Source organism: Mobula birostris, chromosome 15 (assembly GCF_030028105.1).
Source record: "Mobula birostris isolate sMobBir1 chromosome 15, sMobBir1.hap1, whole genome shotgun sequence".
Lineage (NCBI taxonomy): Eukaryota > Metazoa > Chordata > Chondrichthyes > Myliobatiformes > Myliobatidae > Mobula > Mobula birostris.
The window spans coordinates 27,138,063-27,164,047 of NC_092384.1; the positions used below are offsets into that span (position 1 = coordinate 27,138,063).

Consider the following 25,985-nt stretch of genomic DNA (forward strand, 5'->3'; position numbering starts at 1 on the left):
AAAATGATTCTGCTTTCATTTCTTATTTGTCTTTAAAACTAGCTTGCATAGTACCTGTGTGCAGTACGGCAGCTTTGATATCAGTGTAATCCTTGAGCTTGACAGTTTTTAGTAGGAGTTGTGACAGCAAAAGCCTTAAATCGTCATGCATAATAAAGTCCAAGTGGTTTCTGTTTTTTGTATGTGGTTTACTGCACTGAAGCCTCTTTCAACATGGCAGGAGAATGGAAATGCAATGAAGAGCAGTTTGATTCTTCTCCAAAGACTAGGAAACTTCGTATGACAGTGTAGCCACGTACCACAAAAGTCAAGAATTTTGAAAAGCTTTTTTATCATTCTGAATTTCAATAATTTCATCTTGCAAGCTCTGTTCCTGTTCTTCCATCTTGCAAAGAAATGGGATAGTTACCCAGTCCGGAATTTCCAGATCGTTCAAATCCTTGGATCAATTCTGAAAATCTTTCTTCAGTGACTGCAGGTGTAAACAGTACTCTTGCAAATCACCATCTGTGAAAGGGAAACTGAGAACATTCTTCTCCCAATATTTTGTTTATATATTTCCAATTTTCTGATAAAAGTGGACACTGCACTTTTTGCCTGGATTAATTTGAAATTCACACCCTGCAGTTTGATATTTAGAATGTTAATTTTGTCATACAGATCGGCTAGCTGTGCCACATCTCCACGTAGAAGTTCAATCTTATTTCCCAAGCTCTTGTCGACTTTGAGCAAAAATTCAATCAGTGTCAAAAAGATCCAAAAAAAGTTTTAAGCAGCAGCCTTTTGACAACTACTGCACTTCAGTGTGAAGAAGCAAGTGTTCAAACTCTTCATCATTACCTTGGCAAAACTGGTGAAATATTCTGCAATTTAATGAATGAGCTTTAATTTTGTTCATAGCAGATATTACAAGAGTCATGCTTGAAAAAAGTCGCTGGCTGAGGTTTTTGTTTGTGAGATGTTGAAGATGAATTGCACAATGGATTGCAAACAGACTTAGAATTTCTTTTTTCATAAATGCCACTAAACCAGCATGGCGACCTGTCATATATGGTGCTCCATCTGTTGCACAAGAAATCATTTTCCAAATCGGAATACTGTTATCCTCAATATACAAGTTAAGCTCGTCCTAGTTTGATTTTCTGTTGATATTTACTTTAAACTTTTTATGAAGAGATTTTCTTTGTAAACTTTTCCATTTTTGATAAACCATAGATATGCCGTTTGCAATACCTCATTGTTTTGCACAGTTGACTCATCCAGTTATATCCAAAATTCTGTTTTTTGTTGTTCTGTGCATAAATGATAATCAATGTCTTCACTGATTTTGTCAATATGGTGAGCTACAGAGTTATTACTCAGAGGAATTGATTTTAAAATACTGGTAACCATTTTGAGAACAGTGGTGAGCATTTCTGATACAGCTTCATAATCTTTAACCAATTGTATAAGATTTTCCACACTTAGCTATAATTTTGGAAAAGTTATGAGCAAAGAGACCACTATCAAGGTCATTTTTAGCTTTCTTGGCAAATGACTCGAGTGTGCAACGCTTTTCAAATGCTTCTTCCATCTTCTGGAACAGAGAAATAAGTAGCCTTTCAGGGTGTCTTTTATGGAAGTGTTCCTGCAATCTTGATGGTTTCATTCCTTCATTGGAGAGTACACTATTACAAATAAGACACATGGAGCATTGCTGATCTGATGGAAATGGAATAAAACCACACTCCAAGTATGCAACATTTTATTGACACACTTTTTATAGTTTCTGTTTCTCATGATTAGATTTCAAGGATTCACCATCTTCAGCCTCATAGAGATCGCACCATATGTATTTATCTATTATTAATGGGGCTAAATTAAAATAAAAAATTAATACAAACTGGGAATGCCTATTGGCTGTTGACAATGGCAGCGCATAGACATGGTCGGTCAGGTCCCGTGCCTCAGTTAGAGTTATACTTACAGCCCCCCCCCCCCCCAATGACTTCTATTTCACCCACTTAGGACATGTAACTGCCCCCCTTAGGAATCACTGTGGCAGAGGTTGCAGAGTTGGAGGGTGGCAGCTCTGATGAGTTACTGCAGTGCAGTCTGCAGTTAGAATACACTGTTGACACAGTGTGTTGATTGTGGCCATTTTAATGTTTCACATGTGGGCAGGGAGCAATTGAAGTGGATTGTTTTCTTCTGGATGGTGTCAGCCTTCTTGAGTGTTATTGAAGTTGTACACATCCAGGCATGTGGAGAGTATTCCGTCTGATACGTGTTGGTGTCTTGCAGGTTTAGAAATATTTTGGGAGGCAAGTTACTCACTGGAGAATACTAAAACTACATTTCCCCTTTTTTGTGTGTGGCAGTCTTAGTTGTGTTTTGTTTTTGCCAGTGGTGAGCTCCAGATAGTTGTTGGTTGGATTCTCAGTGGTTGTAGTACACTTGAATGTGAAAGGAAATTATTAACATTTAGAAATTGCCATTGTCTATTCCCTGTGTGGCAAAACTGTTACCTGTAGATTATCGGCCAGTCCCTGGGATATGACGTAGCAGCAGACATATGACAAAGCCACCCGGCCCAGAGTCTGCTCTGCCATTCTCTCAACCTCATCCTCCTGCCTTCTCCCTGACGCCCTGACCAACCAAGAACCTATCAACTTCTGTTTTAAATATACTTGGCCTCCACAGCCATACATGGCAATGAATTTCACAGATTCCCCACCCTCTTAGCTAAAGAAATTCCTTCTTATCTCCGTTCTAAATGGATAAACCTCTATTCTGAGGCTGTATCCTTTGGTCCTAGTTGTGCCCACTTTAGGAAACATCCACTCTGTCTATGCCTTTCAATATTCAATAGGTTTCAATGAGATCCCTACTGATTCTTCTAAACTCCAGCGAGTACAGGCCTAGAGCCATCAAATGCTCCTCATACATTAACCCTTTCAATCCTAGAATCATTCTCATGAACTTCATCTGGACCCTCTCCGGTACCATTGTATCTTTTCTTAGATAAGGGGGCCAAAACTGCTCACAATACTTCAAGTGCAGTTTGACCAATGCCTTATAAAGCCTCAGCATTGCATCCTTGCACTTATATTCTAGCCCACTCAAAATGAATGCTAGAATTGCATTTGCCTTCCTTACCACCAACTCAACCTACAAGCTTGATTTTTAAAAAAATTTTCTTCCCTTTTAGTAAATAGTCTACGCCTTTATTCCTTCTACTAAAATGCATGACCATACACTTCCCCACACTGTATTCCATCTGCCGCTTCTTTGCTCATTTTTGCAATCTGTGCAAGACAATCTGAAGACTTCCTGATTGTTTAACACTATCTACCCCTCCACCTATCAATGTATTGTCTGCAAACTTTGCCACAAAGCCACCAATTCCATCATCCAAATAATTGAAATATAATGTGAAAAGAAGCAATTCCCAATACTGACCATTAGTCACTGGCAGAATAGGCCCCCTTTATTCCTGCTCTTTGCCTCCTGCCAGTCAGCCAATCCTCTGACCATGCATCTTTCCTGTAATACCATGGGTTCTTGTTAAGCAGCGTCATGTGTGACACCTTGTCAAAGACCTTCTGAAAATCCAAGTGAACAACATCCACTGACTCTCCTTTATCTATCCTGCCTGTTATTTCCTCAAAGAATTCTAACAGATTTGTCAGGTAAGATTCCCCCTTTTAAAAAAAAACCATGCTGATGTTGGCCTACTTTATCATGCACCTCCAAATACCGCAAAACCTCATCCTTAATGGACTCTAACATCTTCCAGGCTAACTGGCCTATAATTTCCTTTCTTCTGCCTCCCTCCCTTCTTAAAGAGTGGAGTAATATTTGCAATTTTCCAATCTTCCAAAACCATTCCAGAATCTAGTGATATTTAAAAGATCATTACTAATGCATCCACAATCTCTTCGGTTTCCTCTTTCAAAACCCTTGGGTGTAGTCCATCTGGTACAGATGACTTGTCTGCCTTCAGACCTTCAGCTTCCCAAGCACCTTCTCCTTAGTAATAGCAACTACACTCATTTCTACCACCTGACACTCCTGAATTTCTGGCATACTGCTGGTGTCTTCCACAATGAAAACTGATGTAAAATACTTATTAAGTTCATCTGCCATTTCTTTGTCCCCAATTACTGTATTACCTCTTCAGTGTTATTTTCCAGTGGTCCAATATCCACTGTTGGCTCCCTTTTATATTATTGGCTTGCTAACATTCATATTTCATCTTTTCTGTCCTTATGATTTTTTTTTTGAGTTTCCTTCTGTTGGTTTTTAAAAGTTTCCCAATCCTCTTAATTTCCCACTAATTTTTTTGCTATGCTATATGCCCTCTGCTTAGCTTTTATGCTGCCTTTGACTTCCCCTGTCAGCCACGGGGTCATTTCTTCCTCCCTTTAGGATGTGTTTTCATCTTTGAGATGTACCAATCCTGTGCCTTCCGAACTGCCCCCAGAAACTCCAGCCTTTGCTGTTCGCCATCATCCCTGCTAGTGTCCCCTACCAATCAATTTTGGCCAGCTCCTCTGTCTTTGTCATTCCCTCTACTCCACTGTAGTACTGATGCATTTGACTTTATATTCTCCCTCTCCCTCTCAATTTGCTAGTTGAATACGTTCATATGATCACTGCCTCCTAGGGGTTCATTTACCTTAAGTTCCCAAAACAAATCTGGTTCATTACACAACACCCAATCCAGAATTGCCTTTTCCCTAGTGGACTCAACCACAAGCTGCTCTATAAAGCCTTTTCATGGGCATTCTACAAATTCCCTCTCTTGGGATCCAGCACTAACCTGATTTTCCCATTCTACCTGCATATTGCAATCCCCATGACTATTGCAACATCACCCTTTTTACATGCCTTTTTTAATCTCCTGTTGTATTTTATATCTCACATTTTGGCTACTATAACTCTCATCGGGGTCTTTTTGCCCGTGCTATTAACTCTACTCACAAAAATTATATGTCTTCCCATCTACGTCACCTCCTTCTAAGTATTTGATTTCATTTTTTACCAACAGAGCCACCCCGACCCTCTCTGCCTACCTGCCTGTCCTTTTGATACAATGTGTATCTTTGGATGCTAAGCTTCCAACTATGATCTTTCAGCCACAACTCAGTGATGCCCACTAACGACATACCTACCAATCTCTAACTGTGCTACAAGATCATCCACCTTATTCTGAATACTGCATACATTGAAATATAACACCTTTGGTCCTGTATTCATCACCCTTTTTGATTTTTCCCCCATATTACACTTAGCCTCATCCCACTGACCGCAGCTTTGCTTTATTGTCTGCCTGTCCTTCCTCACAGTGTCATTGCACACGGCATCGACTTGTAATCCAACTGTCCAACCTCATCCCTATCACTCTGATTCTCATCAGTTTAGTTTAAACCCTTATTAACAGCTCTAGCAAACCTTCCTGCAAGGATATTGGTCCCCCTTGGGTTCCGGTGTAACCCGTCTTTTTGTACAGGTCATACCTTCCCCAGAAGAGATCCCAGTGATCCAGAAATCTGAATTCCTGCCCCATGCACCACGTCCTCAGCCACTCATTCATCTGTACTATCATCCTGTTTCTTCCCTGACTAGCATATGGTACTGGGAGTAATCCAGAGATTACTGTCTTGTAGAAACTGCTCTTTGTCGTCTTCTTCCTTAACTCCCTCTTTTCACTGAGCAGGATCTCTTCCCCCCCTCTCAATCTATATCACCATGACTTCTGGCTGCTCACCCTCCTTCTTGAGAATCTTCTGCAGCTGCTCTGAGACATTCTGGGCCTTCTCCTGGCTTCTCATTCGCGGCCACAGAATCTGCTGTCCCCACCCTCTAACTATCACTATCAAGTCTCCTATCACTACTGCTCTGCCTGACTTTACCCTTCCCGACTGAACCCCAGAGCTGGCTTGGCTGCTGCTGCTGTGCCCTGAGAAGTTGTCCACCCAGCAGAATCCAAAAGGATATACTTGTTGCTGAGGAGGATAGCCACAGGGAAACCTGACAATGACTACTCACTCCCCTTACTTCTCCTGGTGGTCACCTATCTAGTACAGTACAGTATCTGAAACCTACACTTTTTGAAGATTGCCGATTTCTAGGTTATGTTCATGCAGATATGGATTACATTTGACAAGTAGCAAATAGAACCTACCATTATGCAGTCAGCAGCAAACTTCAAAGATAACGCCTGAATCATAGAATAGATAAAGGCCATTCAGCCCATTGACACCATACTGTCTCAGTGCAAGAACACTCCTACATTCCTTCTCTGTACCCTTTCAAGCACTTTTCTAGCTCTCTTTTCAATGGCATATTTGAATCTACTTCTATGGCTACATCTGGCAGTGTATTACATACACCAAGCCTTTATGTGTTTTAAAAAAAAGATGTCCCAGTCACCCTCGTTCAATGGTTTTTGAACCCACCCCTGATGGAACAGTTTAAATCATGAGATCCGCTTGAACCATTCACCTTTGGAAATATTCAAGTAAATCTCTTCTGCATCCTCTCTAAGGCCCGCACATTGTTCCCAAAGTATGGTCTCCAGAACTGAACATTATTCTCCAGATGTGGAGAAAGCTGCTTTTTATAAAGGTTCATTATGACTTACCATACCTAGCACCTGTGTTTATAAAACTTGGCATCCCGTACACTTTTTCAACACCTTATCCTGTCCCTTTCAGTGATTTTTTTTCAGTTTCCCCAGATCGCCATCTCTTTGTATGCAACTTAGAATACTGTCCTCCATTTGATAGTGCTTTTCCTACATCTTATAAAAATGCAACATCAGGGAAACAAGAGATTGCAGATACTGGAAATCTGGAGCAACTCAGAAAGGAGTTGGAGCAGGCAGCATTAGTGCAGTGAAGTAGACACTTAATCCTTCATCATGACTGGAAGGAAAGAGGGAAGATGATCAGTATAAAAAGGTGCTAGAAGGATTGAAGCAGGATCTGGCAGGTGATGGGTGGATTGGGGTGAGGGGAGGGAGTGAATGATAGGTGATGGAAAGGGAGAGTGGGAATGATGTAAGAAGCTGGGTGGCAATTGTTGAAAGTGACAAAGGGCTGAGGAAGGTGGAATCTTCTGGGGGAGGCTAGTGGACCCTGGAATGAAGGGAAGGAGGTGGACAGGGGAACCATTGGAGGGAATGTGTGGGCGATGGGCACATGGAAAAGGTGGGAGAGAAAGATGAGGCATGATGGGGGCCATTGGGATCAAGATTAAAAAGGATGTGATAGATGAGAGTGGTTACTGGGATTTAGAGAAATGGGCTTTCGTGTCATCAAGTTTGAGAACACCAAGACAGAATATGAAACCCTGGCCTCTAATCTAGCCTCAATTTGGTGGTAGAGGAGGCTGTGGAAAGACATGTTGTGGGAATGGGAAGTGGAATTAAAATGGCTGGTCAATGGGAGATACTAGCTGCTACAACTAAAAGGAACGAAGGTGCTAAATGAAGCAGTGCCCCAATCTGCATTGGGTCTCACCAATGTAGAGGCCACACAGGGAGCACTGAATAACATAGAGTAGTACAGCACAGTACAGGCCCTTCAGCCCACAATGTTGTACCGACCCTTAAACCCTGCCTCCCATATAACCCCCCCCACCTTAAATTCCTCCATATGCCTGTCTAGTAGTCTCTTAAATTTCACTAGTGTATCTGCCTCCACCACTGACTCAGGCAGCAACCACTCTCTGAGTAAAAAACATTCCTCTAATATCCACCTTGAACTTCCCACCCCTTACCTTAAAGCCATGTCCTCTTGTACTGAGCAGTGGTGGCCTGGGGAAGAGGTGCTGGCTATCCACTCTATCTATTCCTCTTATTATCTTGTACACCTCTATCATGTCTCCTCTCATCCTCCTTCTCTCCAAAGAGTAAAGCTCTAGCTCCCTTAATCTCTGATCATAATGCATACTCTCTAAACCAGGCAGCGTCCTGGTAAATCTCCTCTGTACCTTTTCCAATGCTTCCACATCCTTCGTATACTGACGTGACCAGAAATGGACACAGTACTCCAAATGTGGCCTAACCAGAGTTTTATAGAGCTGCATCATTACCCCGCGACTCTTAAACTCTATAACACCAGTGGATTCACATGTGAAGGGCTTCCTCACTGTTTAGTGTAAGACCCTGGTTTTCTGCATCAAATAGAATTCATCACATTTCTACTTTTCCACCAGCCTATCTATATCTTCTTGAAATCTCTACTTGACTCACACCAGTAGGCTATGCTTCCAAATTTAGTAAAATATAAAAATATGACAAGTTTGCCCTAAGCATCCTAATCCAAGTTATTATATATAAAAGCAATACTCCTACTATTGGCTTCTGGGGAATTCTATTTAACACTCGCCTCCAGCCTGAAAACCAGCTATTCACTACTATTTACTTCCTGTCAGCTAGCTAAGTTTATATTTCACACTGTCTGTTTTATCCCCGGGTTTCAGTCTTAAAGGCAATCTTATGATACAGCACTTTTTCAGTTTTGTTGTGGACCAGAGTATATTGTAATTTATTTATTAGTTGAGGCAATGTGGGCATTGTGATTAGAGGCTGAAACAGGAGGTACAAATAATATTTTGAATGGCATAGCTTTCTCCAACATGATGAGACCATCCTAAGGTTGGAGGAGCCAGATTTCAAATTCCGTCTGGGTAACCTCCAACCTGGTGGCATGAACATCAATTTCTTTAACTTCCAGCAATTTCTTCCCCTCCCCCTTTCCCCCTTTTCCATTCTGGCTCCCTCTTACCCCTTCTCTTCTCCTCACCTGCCCATCACTTCCCTCTGGTGCCTCTCCACCATCCCTTTCTCCCAAGGTCCACTGTCCTCTCCTGTTAGATCCTTCCTTCCTCAGCCCTTTGCCTCTTCCACTATCACCTCCCAAATTCTCATTTCATCTCCCTTCCTCACCTGGTTTTGTCTATCACATGCCAGTTTGTACTCCTTCCCTCCCCTCACCTTCTTATTCTGGCTTCTTTCCATTTCCTTTCCAGTCCTGATGAAAAGTTGGCTGTTTATTCCTCTCCATAAATGCTGTGTTCCTCCAGCATTTAGGGTGTGTTGCTCCAGTATTCCTTCTGCTCTTAGTTTCCTTTCTTGATTCTTCATGGCGATATGTAAAAAAAAGTCTATTGGAGGTCACATACCTGATTCTGAGGAAGGTTTCTGTGTCTGCAAATAGGGAAATTTCCCATTGCTCTCATAGTCCTGACCACAAAAAAAGTTCACAACGAAAAGCAACCATCGATTAAGAGTTGTGAAATGGAGTGAAATTAGGCCTTTCTTTGGTATTTAAAAGGGCATATTGATGAGTACATTTGTGTACACTGTTCATCCAGAGAAGTTTGGAGAGTATACGGATGCTTACAGTATGTTAGTGTGCAGTGCTGATTTGTCTCCAACACTGCTTGCTAATATCCTGTCTTAATAGACATTGCTCAGCATGGGTTCAACTGTGGGGAAGATCCCTCATTTGGATGGATCATCAGCAACCTGTGAATTGGTTGCTGGTTGATGTCTTTGTCTTGCATTTGATACTTTTAAGAGTTAACACAGTTTGCAGAAGCGCACAGGTAGTGTAGTAGCAATTGCAGAAATTGTGTTGTGACGAGAATACACATAGATTAAGATGTAGCTGTCCTGTGCTGGCACCAGTGGGATCAGCAGTTGGTCTGCCACCTGTCTTCAGGAGAGAGAGATAAGGAAAACAATGGAGCAGCAAAGGAGATGTTAATTAAGGGATGGGAGAGAGTAACAGAAGGAGAGAGCTGTCAAGATCGGCTCCCCCTTTGAACCCTGAACTGTTTGAAGTGATGGACAGGCGATACCCCAGCAGGGGGATAAAAAGGGACAGGTTTGCTAAGGCAAGACACACACGACACCCGAGGTAACGAGACCCTGGAAGCGGTGCGTCTCTCACAAGTCGGTGGGAAGTTTTGGAAGGCTGGTTGCGGGACCAGGCCATAGACGCACAGGGTGGAAAGGCATGATCAGCGGGAACCTGGTGTATGTCCACCCTTGCCTGGGTGCCGGATTCACCGCAGAGAAACGATCGTATCTGGAAATGGAGGGGTCACGGTCGGTGACCTCAGATGACATCACAAAGGACTCGCCCGAAAGCTGACTGCGAAGGTCTGTGTGGAAGCCTTGAATATTCATTCGTTTTGCTCACTCTCTCCAACTCCCCACTGTCCATCGCCACGGCAGCGATTACAGCAAACTGAACTGAACTAAATTGAACTGAACTTTGCGTCAATTTGAAACTGGTCATTTACCCCTAGACAACGATAGAGCTTGATTGATCCTGTTATCTTAATTCTGTGTACATATGCGTTTATCATGTGCTGAACTGTTGCATTCATTATCCTTTTGATTAGAGTACTGTGTTGCTTGTTTCTTTAATAAAACTTTCTTAGTTCTAGTAATCCAGACTCCAACTGAGTGATCCATTTCTGCTGGTTTGGCAACCCAGTTACGGGGTACGTAACAGTGTCAATTAAATGTGTGGACATGCATCATTTATTCCCAAACTTGGATTCTTTAGTAAATCTTCGCACTGTAATACAACATGATTGGGAGAACAGCCAGTGAGATGACAGGAGTAACTGCCGGGAAGAGGATGGAGTCTGTATAGAAGCACACCACACAACAGGCCACATCTGTTCAATGTGTTCAGGGAGTAATTGTCATGCTTGAATGAATCTCAGTTAGAAAATAATGTGCAAGATGTTGCATTGTCTATTTGCTGCCTGGTATTTGCCTTTGCACTTTTTAACGCAACTTTAGAACATGGCTAAAACCGTGTTGTTAAGTTTGTAGTGGTAATTAACATTTATATCAGAATCAGGCTTAGTATCACTGACCTATGTCATGAAATTTGTTGTTTTGATGGCTTTGCTTCCAAATGAGCTCAGTGCTAGCTTTAACTGCCAAGCACTGAGGAACCATCACAAACTCCCACTTCCCCTGATGATCTTATAATTTTAGTCTCTGAGGCTGACAAGAGCAGCCTTCAGGAGGGTGCACCCAAGAAAAGCATCTGGTCCTGATGGGGTACCTGGCCAAGTACCAAAGACTTGTGCTAATCAACTAGCTGGAGTGGTCACTGAGATCTTTCACCTCTCACTTCGACAGTGTGTGGTACCCACCTGCTTCAAGCTGGGTTCACTTATACCGGTGCCTAGGAAGAGCGGTGTAACCTGCCTCAATTAATATTGGCCAGTAGCGCTTACATCCACAGTGATGAAGTATTTTGAGAGGTTGGTGATGAAACATATCGACCTGAGAAGCAACTTGGATCCGCCCAGGTCCTCTGCAGATACCATGTCATTGGTTCTTCGCTCAACCCTGGAACATCTGGTCAGCAAAGGTGCATACATCAGGATGTTCTTTATCAACTACAGCTCAGCATTCAGTACCACCATCCCCTCAAAACTAATCAATAAGCTCCAAGACCTTAGCCTTAATACCTCCTTGTGCAATTGGATCTTCAATTTCCTCACTTGCAGACCCCAATCAGTTTGGATTGGTAACAACATCTCCTTCATGATCTCCGTCAGCACAGATGCACCACAAGGCCATGTACATACTTAGCCTCCTGCTCTACTCGCTTTACCCTTATGAATGTGTGGCTAATCACAACACCAATACTGTACCATATTCAAGTTTAATGACACCACTGTTGTAGGCCAAATCAAAGGTGGTGATGAATCAGCAGATAGGAGGGAATCCGCATCAGGCAGAAGGTACAGGAGCCTCAGAACTCATTCCATCAGGTTCAGGAACAACTACTACCCCAAAACCATTAGGCTCTTGAGCCAAAGGGGATAAATTCACCTAATTCATTTGCCCAATCATTGAAATGTACCCACAACCAATTGTTTCACTTTTAAGGACTCTTTATCTCATGTTCTCAATTTTCATTGCTTATTTATTTATTTGTGTATTTGCAGTTTCTTGTCTTCTGCACTTTGGTTAACACCCAAGTTGGACAGTTTTTCATTAACTCTGTTATGGTTATTATTCTATAGATTTTATTGAGTATGCCCACAAGAAAATGAATATATGGTGACTGTATATGTACTTTGGTAATATATTTACTTTGATTACAGAGCAAGACATAAAAAATACTTCAAGTTACAATGAAAATAAATCTGTGGAAGAGAGGAATAGTGAGGTAATGTTTAGAAATCTGATGATGGAAGGGAAGAAACTACCCCTTAAACACCGAGTGTGGGTCTCGGGTTCTTTCCGTTCACCATTTACACCTCGGACTTCAACTACTGCACAGAGTCTTGTCATCTTCAGAAGTTTTCGGATGACTCTGCCATAGTTGGATGCATCAGCAAGGGAGATGAGGCTGAGTACAGGGCTACGGTAGGAAACTTTGTCACATGGTGTGAGCAGAATTATCTGCAGCTTAATGTGAAAAAGACTAAGGAGCTGATGGTAGACCTGAGGAGAGCTAAGGTACCGATGACCCCTGTTTCCATCCAGGGGGTCAGTGTGGACATGGTGGAGGATTACAAATACCTGGGGATACGAATTGACAATAAACTGGACTGGTCTAAGAACACTGAGGTTGCCTACAAGAAGGGTCAGAGCCGTCTCTATTTCCTGAGGAGACTGAGGTCCTTTAACATCTGCCGGATGATGCTGAGGATGTTCTACGAGTCTGTGGTGGCCAGTGTGATCATGTTTGCTGTTGTTTGCTGGGGCAGCAGGCTGAGGGTAGCAGACACCAACAGAATCAACAAACTCATTGGTAAGGCCAGTGATGCTGTGGGGATGGAACTGGACTCTCTGACTCTGGTGTCTGAAAAGAGGATGCTGTCCAAGTTGCATGCCATCTTGGACAATGTCTCCCATCCACTACATAATGTACTGGTTGGGCACAGGAGTACATTCAGCCAGAGACTCATTTCACCGAGGTGCAACACTGAGCGTCATAGGAAGTCATTCCTGCCTGTGGCCATCAAACTTTACAACTCCTCCCTTGGAGGGTCAGACACTCTGAGCCAATAGGCTGGTCCTGGACTTATTTCCTGGCATAATTTACATATTACTATTTAATTATTTATGGTTTTATTACTATTTAATTATTTATGGTGCAACTGTAACGAAAACCAATTTATTTCCCTCGGGATCAATAAAGTATGACTATGACTATTGTACCACCACCTTGATGTAGTAATGAGAAGATGGCATTCCTGGATGGTGAGGGTCCCTAATGATTGATGGGGCCTTTTTTGAGGCAATGCCATTTGAAGATGTCCTCAATAGAGAGGAGGCTTATGTTTATGATGGAACTCGCTGAGTCTGCAACCTTCTGCAGCCTTTTCGATCTTGTGCATTGGAGCCTCCATACCATGTGGTAATACAATCAGTCTGAATCTTCTCCACTAACTTCTGTAGAACTTTGTTAGTCATTACCAAATCTCCTCAAACCTCCTATAAAGTATTAACTGCTGATGTGACTTCTTCATGATTGCATCAATTTGTTGGGCCCAAGAGAGATCCTCTGAGATGTTCACATCCAGGAATTTGAAACTGGTCACCCTTTCCACCACTGACCCCTCAGTTAGAACTAGTGTGTACCTTACAACTTCCTGAAGTCCGTGATCTTGCTGACATTGAGTGCAAGGCTTTTGTTGCTGCACCACTCACCAGCCCACCTATCTTGCTGCTGTTCCCCCTCCTCATCGCCATCTGAGAATCTGCCAACAACACTGGTGTCATCACCAAGTTTATAGATGGCATTTGAGCTGTGCCTAGCCACATAGTCAGTATAGAGAGAATACAGCATGTGTTCTTGAAGTGTGCCTGTGTTGATTATCAACAAGGAGGAGATGGTATTATGGATACCTCTGACTGTGATCTCAGAAGTGGAAATATTTTCCAGCACTGCAAAATTTGCAATTCATTGTTATATATTCAAAAGAGCTGATTATATTTCATTTGCTTTTGTCGGAGACCAGCAGGCAAGAAGGGGATCTCAGATTTCATAATAGTGCAAGGTAGCATCATCTGGAAGGTATCACATATCAACTCTATGGCAGAGATGTAAGTTCTCTCAGTGTCAAGTTGCAGTATAACCATGAGCTGTGGATCATGTAGGTCAGTGCCTGTTATCTTCGTTTTATAACAGGGATTCACAATGTTTTTTATACGATGGGCTAATACTATTACAAGGGGTCTGTGGACTGTTGGCTGGGAACCCCTATTTTATAACAATGCAGATGGATTGACATTTCTAGAAGGTTGTAGTGTTCTGCAGAAGGTAGGGTATATGACTGGTGTAGAGATCATGTGAATGCAATGAAAGTCTTTCTGTCTCTCATAATGTAAGAAAGCAGAGCATTACAACGGTAACACATACAAAATGCTGAAAACTCAGCAAATTAAGCTGCATCAATGGAAGAAGACAACCAGTCAGGGTTTCAAGCAGAGGCTCTTCACCCTGATGATTCAGTCAAGAGGGGTGTTGGTGTGAAATGTCAACTGTTTATTTCCCTCCATAGATGCTGCCTGACCTATTGAGTTCCTTCAGCATTTTGTGTGTGTTGCTCAAGATCTCCAGCATCTGAAGAACCTTTTATGTCACTTTATGCCTGAGCTGTCTGTTTGGAGTAATCACTCTACTTGCCTATTCACCAACAGCTTATCTTCTCTATGTTACGGCACCTGACTATGTAAATTAAAAGTTGCTGTAAAATACGCAAACCAAATTTAGAAAAGGAAATGTGCCACTTTTGGAACCAAAAACAAACAAAACAGAAAAACCTTTTGCATTTCTTTGGTGTTTGTTTTGTGAGTGTTTGACCGCACCAAAACGGTTAAAAATAGTCACAGGTCCTTGACCCAATATGTGGGCTATCTCTTTGGCTCCAAAAACATTGCTTGACTTGCTGAGTTACTTGAGTAGCTTGCTTTTTGCTTCAGATTCCAGAAACGCAGGCTCATGTTTAAAATAGTCTTTCACTGCTGTATCTGCACCCCAGTCAGTAGAAGGATGCTGACTTTTGGTAGAGGAGACTGTAGGTGACTTTGGAGGATTAGCCCCAGGCAGTTTTGGCTTTAGAAGACCCAGTTGCAGGTTGTGTCATTGAAATGCCCTTGTTCACTAAGGTTCATCTTGTAACTCAAGACGCATTTTGTTAGATTTGTCAGATTGGTTCGGGAAATAGTACTGTTGGTCCAGAATGCTGTGTTCAATTGCATTTAATTTTGAATTGATAATCTGAATTAGAATACTGGTGTCCCCGCTTTTTGAACGTTCGCTTTACGAAACCTTACTGTTACGAAAGACCTACATTAGTTACCTGTTTTCGCTAACAGGTGTTTTCACTGTTACGAAAAAAGGCAGCGCGCACCCCGAGCAGCTGCTCCTCCCCCGGATTCGAAACGGCATTCTAGCTGGCATTGCTTAAACACGTGCCTGTGAGCATCTGTTAGCAAGATGAGTTCTAAGGTATCGGAAAAGCCTAAAAGAGCTCATAGGGGTGTTACACTTAGCGTAAAACTAGACATAATTAAGCGTTTTGATCGAGGTGAACGAAGTAAGGACAAAGTGAGTTTGGCTTGTGGAAGTTGCCGAAGATGATATTGAAGAGGTTTTGGCATCCAATGACCAAGAACTGATAGATGAAGAGCTGATGCAATTGGAAGGAGAAAGGATAACAATCGAAACCGAATACAGTAGTGAACGGACCGAAAGTGAAGTCGTCCAGAAACTGAACGTGAAGCAACTGCGTGAGATTTTCTTTGTAATGATAAAGTACGACTTTAATTTTGAAAGAGTACGTCGGTTTAGGGCATATGTGCAGAATGGTTTGAGTGCTTACAAAGAACTGTATGATAGAAAAATGCGCGAGGCTAGCAGTCAAGCAAGCCTTCCACATCAGCCACAGCAGATGACGAACCTCGACCTTCGACATCGAGGCAGGCAGACATAGAAGAAGGTGACCTGCCTAACCTGATGGAAACAAGCCACCCCTATCCCCGGGCCGCGGAGAATGCAGTGGTAGCCGGGACGCACCCAGCGCATCTTTAAAAAAAAACGAAATAAACAAGCTAATTAATTAGGTACCACCCGGCATGTAGATGTTGGCCCAGATCAGAGCTGATTGCCTCAGTTATTCAGGGAAAAAAGATCAACAATTAACTTCTGTATTGTAACTGCTTTTGGAATGTATATCTGGATAATAATAGAAATTGCACTCTTAAATTTTTGTATGCAACACTTTAAAATATGATAAAATACTAAATGTATTTTTGTACATTTTTAATTTTGTAGATAATTCTGATGGGTGCATACTATTTAAATTAATTTTTATAGAGAAGAATATAAATTTCCAATCCCTGGCACTATAGCATGATAAAGTTTTCACTGGTTGTATCAAGTCTTTTGACTAATCATCATTGACAGTGATTCTATCATGCTCTCAATTAAGTTCTAACATATAATTACATTTACAATGTAGTGAGTATCAAATAGTGATAGAAATTTAGATTGAAGTGTATTATTAAAATCTACTGTTTCTGAAAGATTAATCAAGACTGTTTTGGAGACCAAGTCGTGCATGAAATTAATCCCAGCTCAAGTATTTCAATAAATAAGACAGCATATGCTTAAGTAACAAAGAAAAATCAGTGGTCCACATTGCTGATGAAGTTGAAAAAAATCAAGTTATTCCATATTTACTCGATGGTTCTCAAGATCATACTTTGCTTGTTCTAAATCATTATAACGTTCTTCATATTTTAGGTCAGCCATTAACTACATTTTTAATACTTTATACTTATATTTTATTGTCGCCAAACAATTAGTACTAGAACATACAATTATCACAGCGATATTTGAATCTGCGCTTCACAGATATTCTAATATTACTAGAAGTATATGCAAGGACGTATTAGCAAGACTATCTAAAGCAAATCAAGCTTTTGGTACCCTCGATGCAGTTTGGAAATCCACATAACTCAAACTTAACACCAAAATCAGAATTTTTAAAAGCAATGTCCTAAGCGTGCTACTTTATGGAGGTGAATGTTGGAAGATGACGAAAGACATCTGCTAGAAACTTGGCACGTTCCAGACAAAATGTCTACGACGTATCAAGAAGATCTTCTGGCCTGAGAAAATCAGAAACCAAGACTTGCTTACATCTTGCAATATGGAATCAATCTCAGTTTGTGTGAAAAGAAGATGATGGAGATGGCTGGGCCATGTACTGAGAATGCAGATGATCAACTAGCAAAAGTAGCACTAAGGTGGACCCCACAGGAAAAGCGAAGTAGGGGCAGGCCCAAAATGATGTGGCAGAGATCTGTGGAAGCAGAACTGAAAGAAGTAGGCATGAACTGGGTAACGGCGAGCAGCAGAGAGAAAGACCGGCAGAAATGGAAGACCCTTGTGGAAGCCCCATGTGCCACCTGGGCACTAAGGGTTCAGACGACGATAACGATATGCAAGGAAGCACATTCTATTGATGGATTTCCAGCATTTGCAGAATTTCTCGTGTTTACATTCTCTTGATGTATTTTTGCAGTAGGTAGTTAACAGCAAATATTTCTGCATTTAATATTTTTTATTCCTCATGATTGACATTTCTGACTGTGCCGGGAGGTATATGTCAGTATTATTCCGTAATTTTGAACTATGTCAATCCAGAATGCTGCAAGAACTTGTCACTCATGACATTCAGGACCTTGTAGCATACTTGCAAATCCTAAAGAAATCTTGCAAGGATCCTGTTCTACTCTAAATCCCATCCATTGCCTTCTGTGGATAGATTAACCTTTGGTTTTCTATCCCTGAGTCTGAGTCCATGTGAGTGTTCAGCTCTCACCATCCTCGCTATAGATATGGCCTGTCAGAAATGTTTAACTTCAGTAATGTCACTTTGAACATTCCTGAGCAGTGGCAGGGTAGGTTGAACCTACTTGTAGGTTGTCAACTTTGAGATGATCAACTTTCCTGAGCAGGTAGACTCTGTGAATAGATTAAAACCGCTAGTAAGCACTTTTAATTTGTATCATTCACATGAACATTCCATGAGCTAGTCAATGAGTTTTGTTGTGTATTTAATACTTAAGTAATATTTGAGTAATATTGTAGATATATTGTTTGATTAAGCATTCTTTGTTTAAATAATTCAATATGGGTTATATGTCAAAGTATGTGAATGGCATTTGTCTTTACACCACCATATTACAAGTGTGTGCCTCACTAAAGTAAAATTGAAACTAAAGACATGTCATTCCTGGCTCTGTGTTTGTCTTTCAAGTAGTTACAAATTATTGTTTTAGAGTTAAAAAACATAACAGTGGTGACGAGGAAGTTTATTCGAACCCAAGACGAGTACCTACCTGTTGAAGTTCAGTGAGATATCTCAGTAAAAAAAACAGTTAAGATGTTCAAGTGAAAAAAATTTGCACTTTTTTTACTTTACAAGAGGAGAAAGACATTCAAATCAAAAAAGGCTGAAAACGGATGAATTCACAAGTTCATAAACAGTGAGTACTGGGTAATAATAATCATAAATATTTTAAAAAGCAGGCTGGCTACATTGGAAAGATTAACATGTTCGATTGTACAAGAGATAACTGGATTTTGTATACTGAGCAAATTGAGCCATATTTTAAAGCAAATTAAATAGTCAATGAGAAATGAGTGCCAGTTTTGTTGAGTGTAATACGTTTGTAGTTGGGAAATCATACAGTTTGCTCAGAAGTTTGACTGCTCCAACCAACCAGCAGAAATTACCTTTGCTGATATCATGAAAGTAATGCAGGAACATGTGGAACCGAAACCATTGTTGATTGCAGAACGCTTTAGGTTTCATAGGTGGAAGCAAAAGGAAGGGGAGTTCATTTCAGCTTATGTGGCTGAATTGAAGAGATTGTCTGAGCATTGTCAGTTCAGTGATGGGCTTAATGATGCACTGAGAGATCTTTTAATTTGTGAAATCTTATATGAAATCATTCAAAAATGGCTCCTAACTGAAGCATAACTCACATTTAAAGAGCAGTTGAAATCACTGTACAATAAAAATAGCAGACAGAGACACAAGTGAGTTGCAGTTAGGAATGAAAGTGAGCTTGAACAAAATTGTAATGACTAAACAGAATCCGGCCTGGTCAAACAAATTGTGTTGTGCATTTAATATTTCATTAGTATTGTTGATTAAGCTTTCGTTGTTTAAATAATTCATCATGGTATTTATGCAAAAGTACGTGAATGGCATAAGACATTAAACCATGACGTCATAAGTATGTGCCTTACTAAGGTGAAAATGAAACGAAAGACCCATTATTCCCAGCTTTATGTATCTTTCAATTAGTCTTATGTTTATGTCCTACTCTTTGTCTTTAATTTATCAACTTAAATTTCAATATAGATAAAAATGTGTACAGTATATTTTGGTAGGAAAAATAAGGCTAAATAGTCCAAACAAAATAATTATTTAAATAGGCTTGAGGGAAGATGGTAAACAGATCAGTTAAAGGTGTGAAGAAAATAATGTCCATAAAAATAGCAAACTGAGCTCTGCAGTTTATTTCTAGAGGGATAAGTCCAGAAGATATAGGAGCAGAAGTAGGCCATTTGGTCCATCGAGTCTGCTCCGCTTTTCAATCGTAGGCTGATCTAATTCTTCCAGTCATCCCCACTCCCCTGCCTTCTCCTCATACCCTTTGATGCCCTGGCTAATCAGGAAACTATCTATCTCTGCCTTAAATGCACCCAATGACTTGGCCTCCACAGCCACTCATGGCAACAAATTCCACAGATTTACCACCCTCTGACTAAGGTACAGGGTAATTTCTCTGCACCTCTGTTCTAAATGGATGTCCTTCAATCCTGAAGTCGCGCCCTCTTGTCCTAGAACAGATAACACTGGGAAAAAATAATGTTAATTTAAATTCATTCTGCAGCTTAATTAAATCATATTGTTTGAGTACCATGATTAGTTCTGATTGCACCATCTTTAAACAGGATAAAGAAGCATTACAGAAGAATTACTGGAATAATATCAAAACTGAAAAGTTATATCAATTAAGAATAACAAATCAAGAAGCTGAGGTTGTTTTCTCTTCAAAGGATAATAAGGAGGAGCAATCCAATAAAAAAATTATAAACAACAGGAATTCTGCAGATGCTGGAAATTCAAGCAACACACATCAAAGTTGCTGGTGAACGCGGCAGGCCAGGCAGCATCTGTAGGAAGAGGTGCAGTCGACGCTTCAGGCCTGCTGCATTCACCAGCAACTTTGATGTGTGTTGCTAAAAAAATTATAATTTTGGTACGGTTTGGTAGGGTAGATAAAAAGAAGATGTTTCAGTGGGTATGGGAAAACAGCATAAGGAATCATAAATATAAGATGGTCACTAATCAATCCAGTAGGGAATCCAGGGAAATCTATAGATCTCACTATAACACTGAGATGATTATGGAAAAAAGGAGTTGCAGAAAAATGCATGATGGAGAAAAAATAGTAGGCTACCATAATGGGATTAGATGAAGAAGGGAAATGAGTTCATGTGGACCACAGCCAACAGCCATATACCTAATAAGCAAAATGTTATGTTTCTGTACTGCAAACACTTTGTAAACTCTATTGTGAACTTATACTAATGGGAAAACAATTAAAATGTTTTGAAAGGTAGTGCACATGCAAAATGTTGGGCATGAATATATAAGCAACATAGTTGGAGAGATGATACTTCTGTTGTTGGTTTTGTTTATGCTTATCGGTAGTATATAAGCTTTTTTCATCCAGAGAGTGGTGAGTATGGGGAATGCACTGCTGAGAAAGTGGCAAAAGCAAAGCCACTAACAGCAGTTGAGAGGTGTCAACATGAGCACTTAAACTGCCTAGACACTGAAATGCTGAAGGTAGAGTCGTACAGCATGGAAATAGGCCATGTGGCTCACCACATCCGCTCAACCATATCAATCCCAAGTTGATTATCAGTTGTAATTAAGTAGGAAAAGCTTAAATTTCTTTGAATGCTTTCTTCCGGTTTGAGGTATGTAAATTGTTAATTAAATGCTGGAACTTTGTATAACATTCATGCCTGCATAGATGAAATATTCAGTGAGTGTCAGAATACCATACACAAAGTGCAGGAGTCCTGATGAAGGATTTCTGTCCAAAACATCGACAGTTTATTCCTCTTCCTACCCTAGATACTGCATGACCTGCTGAGTAACTCCAGCAGTTTGTGTGTGTTACTCTGGATTTCCAGCATCTGCGGACCCTCATGTTTAATCAGAATACTTTTTTTTTTAAGACCAAGGTTAAGTTAGCACTTCTTTGATAGAGTGTTTTAACTGCTTTTTAGAACATAAAGTTGGAAAAAATCTTGCCTGTTACATTTTGCCTTAAGTTGTTATCTCAGATGTGATAGATCTTGCTGTGAGAAATGAAACCTTTGGAGGGCAGCAAATGCTTGTTAAGGGAATGTAAACTGTTCTCTTTCCAAATCACTTCCTTTTCTTATAGAGTCTCAATGATCCAGATTTTTCTTTCTGTGGATTTACTGGCTATGCCAATTTTCTTGATTCTAACATGTGTTTGATTTTAGTGCAGTTGTGAATGACCTCCAATGCCCAGTAACAATGAAGGCATCAGCTAGACTGTTCATGTTATCATGTTGAAGAATTCGTTCAAAACGGGAAAGGAAGTTCTAAAAAGAAGTTGTAATTCAATTTAGAATCATTGTACCGAAAACAAAGATTGGGCATTCACTAGGCATTCATTCGGCAATATAAAAATCATGGAGGTTTAAAATATTTCGAAGAAATAAAATCGTATGTTTGTAGAATTAGCTCCTGAAGCTAGAGATGTTGTAATTGAGGCATAGTAATCCATTTAACACTTCTGATTCTGAAGATTTAACACATTTTATGGGTATTTGCATAAAAACTGAAGCTCATGACAAATGTTGACCCTGTCTTGTTTGCACCTGTGAAGGCCATAACAACACATCCTGCAGAGGAGCAGAATTTCACTGACAAAAATCTCCGGATTTCCTATACATGCACGGACAGGGAACAGTAGCTTCCTACTTAGTTACAAATGATAAATTGACAGTTTTGCATTATAAAAGCCTCAAATTCTGGATCATTACTTTCAATCTTTGGTCATACTACAATGAGAAAAACAGGTAGAAAACAGTAAAGTGAAGCAGCAGGTCTTTAACCTTGGTCCCATTTATTCTGTGAAGCCCCTATTTTTTCCTGTTATCTTCTGTACACATGAATATCTTTAACTTTCTATTCAACTTACTGTTGCTTGACTCACATGGCCTCATTTGTTGATCCTTGTCTAGTATTTCAATGTTCCTTGTAGCTGTTCCTTAGATAGGCACATGGACAATAAAAAAATGGAGGGGTAATTAGGAGGGAAGTGTTAGATCGATCTTAGCGTAGGCACTATATCATGGACTGCAGGGTATGTATTGTGCTGTAGTTTTCTGCGTTCTAAAACCAGCGACTGCTAGAGGTATTTCAACTGGTCAGGTAGCATCTTCAGACAGAAAAACAGAGGTAAAATTTCAAATTAGTTGTCTTTCGTAAAAATGTTCCACTTTATGCAGTTGTAGTCTGGGATATTACTTTAATCCATGTTTTATAGTTCTGTTTAATGGTCATCAACCTGTAACATCCACCCTGTGTCTCCTTGTGCAGATGCTGCCTGAACTACTGGGTATTAACTGTAGTTTCTGTTTCTATTGTAACCACACTTCCTTTTATTATTACCCCTCTGAATGTTGTACGGAAAAGTTTATAATATGGGTTGTTAGAATGTCATTCCTACTCTTTTAAGGCATGTTTCATTAATAGTACAGTAGTAGGATCACACTTCCACATGAATAGCCTCAATTGATCTACACAAGGATGCTCTCCTTACATTGAAGTGTAAACTGCTCATCTTCCTTCTGGTGTGTTTGATCAGTTTTGTGTTGGTCTGCCTTCTTCTAATTCTCAGCCACTCATTTCCACTGTGCCTCGGTTCTTCTAAATGTATACTCAGGTTCCCATCCCTCTGCCCTTCCTATTATCATGGGAAAAGCTTTCTGCAGCAGTCTTGGTACTGATCTCATAGGGGGCAACTAATTCATGTACAGATTCCACTTCCCCAAGCATCAGCCACAATATCCGAGGAACTGAAAGCCTCCAGCAGTGAATCATTGGTGCTTACAGTACTGAGCAAAAGTCTTAGGCACATATACATAGCTAGGGTGCCTAAGACTTTTGCACAGTACTGTGTTTGTCAATGTGGAATGGAAAGTGAGTTTGTAAATTTGACGGAAGCAAAGGATGTTGAGAATGCTGAGGAGGGAGCGCCGCAGGAGAGGTGTGGGATAAGTGGCAGAGAAGGAGTGCCAGGAGTGAGGGGCGTTGGTGCAGACCCACCCCAGCCTGAGACACCAGGAAAGGTAATTTGATTCCAAACAATTGGTTTATTGGTAATTTCAGAATGTCTGGTTCTTCCTGCTCCCTCCTCGCTCTCTGCCCTCTCCCTGCTCCCTTCCCACTCTCAGTCCACAGTAGAGACTCATATCAGAATCAGATTTATCATCACTCACATATTATGAAATTTGTTTTTTTCAGTGGCAGCAGTACAGTGCAATACATAAAATTACTACAGTACTGTGCAAATGTCTGAGGAATATATATTCCTAAGACTTTTGCATAGTACTGTATGCAAAATACCATCTATAAATTTGCTGACAATACAGCCATTGTTGGTAGAATCTCAGGTGGTGATGAGAGGGTGTACAGGAGTGAGATATGCCAACCAGTGGAGAGGTGCCGCAGCAACAACCTGGCACTCAATGTCAGTAAGATGAAAGAGCTGACTGTAGACTTCAGGAAGGGTAAGATGAAGGAACACATACCAATCCTCATAGAGGGATCATAAGTGGAGAGAGTGAGCAGCTTCAAGTTCCTGGGTGTCAGGATCTCTGAGGATCTAACCTGGTCCCAACATATCCATGTAGTTATAAAGAAGGCAAGACAGCGGCTATACTTCATTAGGAGTTTGAAGAGATTTGGCGTGTCAACAAATACACTCAAGAACTTGTATAGATGTACCGTGGAGAGCATTCTGACAGGCTGCATCACTGTCTGGTATGGAGGGGCTACTGCACAGGACTGAAAGAAGCTGCAGAAGGTTGTAAATCTAGTCAGTTCCATCTTGGGTACTAACCTACAAAGTACCCAGGACATCTTCAGGGAGCGGTGTCTCAGTAAGGCAGGGTCCATTATTAAGGACCCTCAGCACCCAGGGCATGCCCTTTTCTCACTGTTACCATCAGGTAGGAGGTACAGAAGCCTGAAGGCACACACTCAGTGACTCAGGAACACCTTCTTCCCTTCTGCCATCTGATTCCTAAATGGACATTGAACCCTTGGACACTACCTCACTTTTTAAAAAAATATACAGTATTTCTGTTTTTTGCACGTTTTTAATCTATTTAGTATATGTATACTGTAATTTATTGTTATTTTTATTTCTTTTTTTCAATATTATGTATTGCATTGAACCGCCGCTGCTAAGTTAACAAATTTCACGTCACATGCCGATGATAATAAACCTGATTCTGATTACCTGCATTATCCTTTATTTATCTTCACTTGCATGACTGAGCTGGATACTACTACCCATGAGATCCTGCTTTTAAGTCTTGATCTTGGTTCCCTAAAATATGTCTGCAGGAACTTTTGGCTATGTCACACAGTGATTGGAATAAAATGAATCGGATATACGCAGCAGAATCTTGGTTGAGCTCAAATTTACTGGCTTTCTTATTTGGGAAGACTGATTTTGAAGCTGTATGTCAGGTTTTCAATATCTTTGCTTTGTGTTTGGCAGTATTCTTTTTCTGTTGGGTTTCCATTACAGTATCAACATGGGGCAAATTAAATTTGTCACTGTAGCTGCACAGCCATTACGACCTTGAAGTGTACATCTGTGCTCCCTTCGGAGAAGAGCAGCTGGTCCCAGGAGTTAATGACACTTCATCAAATGTGCACTGTTCAAACAAAGACCTGCAAAAGAAGCTGGAGCCTGGAAATCCTTTGGTGTGGTCAGAGAGAAAATAAACAAATGCACATATCGAGAGCAGATGTACTCCAAAGCCTCACTGCAGTCAAGACAATTCACCTTTTAACAATTCTTTTTCTCTTGTCTATCGTATTACTTCAGATGATGGGAGTTTAGCTCTTGCTAGTTGTAAAGATAAATGTGCTTAGTCATTTTAACATTTAAAAATTTCACTTGCCTATCAAAAAAAAGAGATTCAGTGTTTCATTGCAATGTCTGTTTTGTCACCTTATCTTTTAAATAATCATTACGATTTCCAAACTTTGAGTAATTCTGATTACTCCATGAGTAAATACATTGATTGATGCAGCACCAAGAATTTCAGGCTGTGGAGGTCACTGGTTCAGTCCCTACACTGTGCTGAGTTAACTGGTCACAGCTGTGATCAGGGTCTCTCTATAACTGATATCAGATATGTGGGGTAAGGTTTGAAGAAGACTGGACCTTGTACTAACTACACCTTCAGTTTTGATGGTGGGACCAAGTAAAGTACTAGAGTTGTAAGCATTCTTGCATTTGGACTCTCTTGTTCATTGCTACCTTCAGCAAAGAACGCAGAAGGTAAATATTGTGACTCTGTGCATTTCCTTTTCAATTGCTTTCTCTTCAATAATAAAATCATTCATTGATGTCTTTGTGAGGATTAAAATCTCTACACTGCTGCAACTTTTTTTTATTGTTCTTGCCAAAATAATCCAATTGAAGTGCAATTCTCATTAGGATAATAATAATCGAAGTGCACACAAAACAACTTTACTTCAGTTCCTCGCGAATCTATGCTTGGGTTCCTAATCCTCTGTCCTCAATATCTTTGGCAAATGTTCCCACAGTCATGTTGGCA

At 40.6% G+C, this 25,985-nt stretch overlaps 1 long non-coding RNA gene across 1 annotated transcript in view; it reads left to right on the forward strand.

Moving 5' to 3' along the window:
• The window catches only part of LOC140210507 (uncharacterized), a 64,620-nt gene that overhangs the window by 17,923 nt on the left and 20,712 nt on the right, over positions 1-25,985 (forward strand). The window lies entirely within an intron of this gene.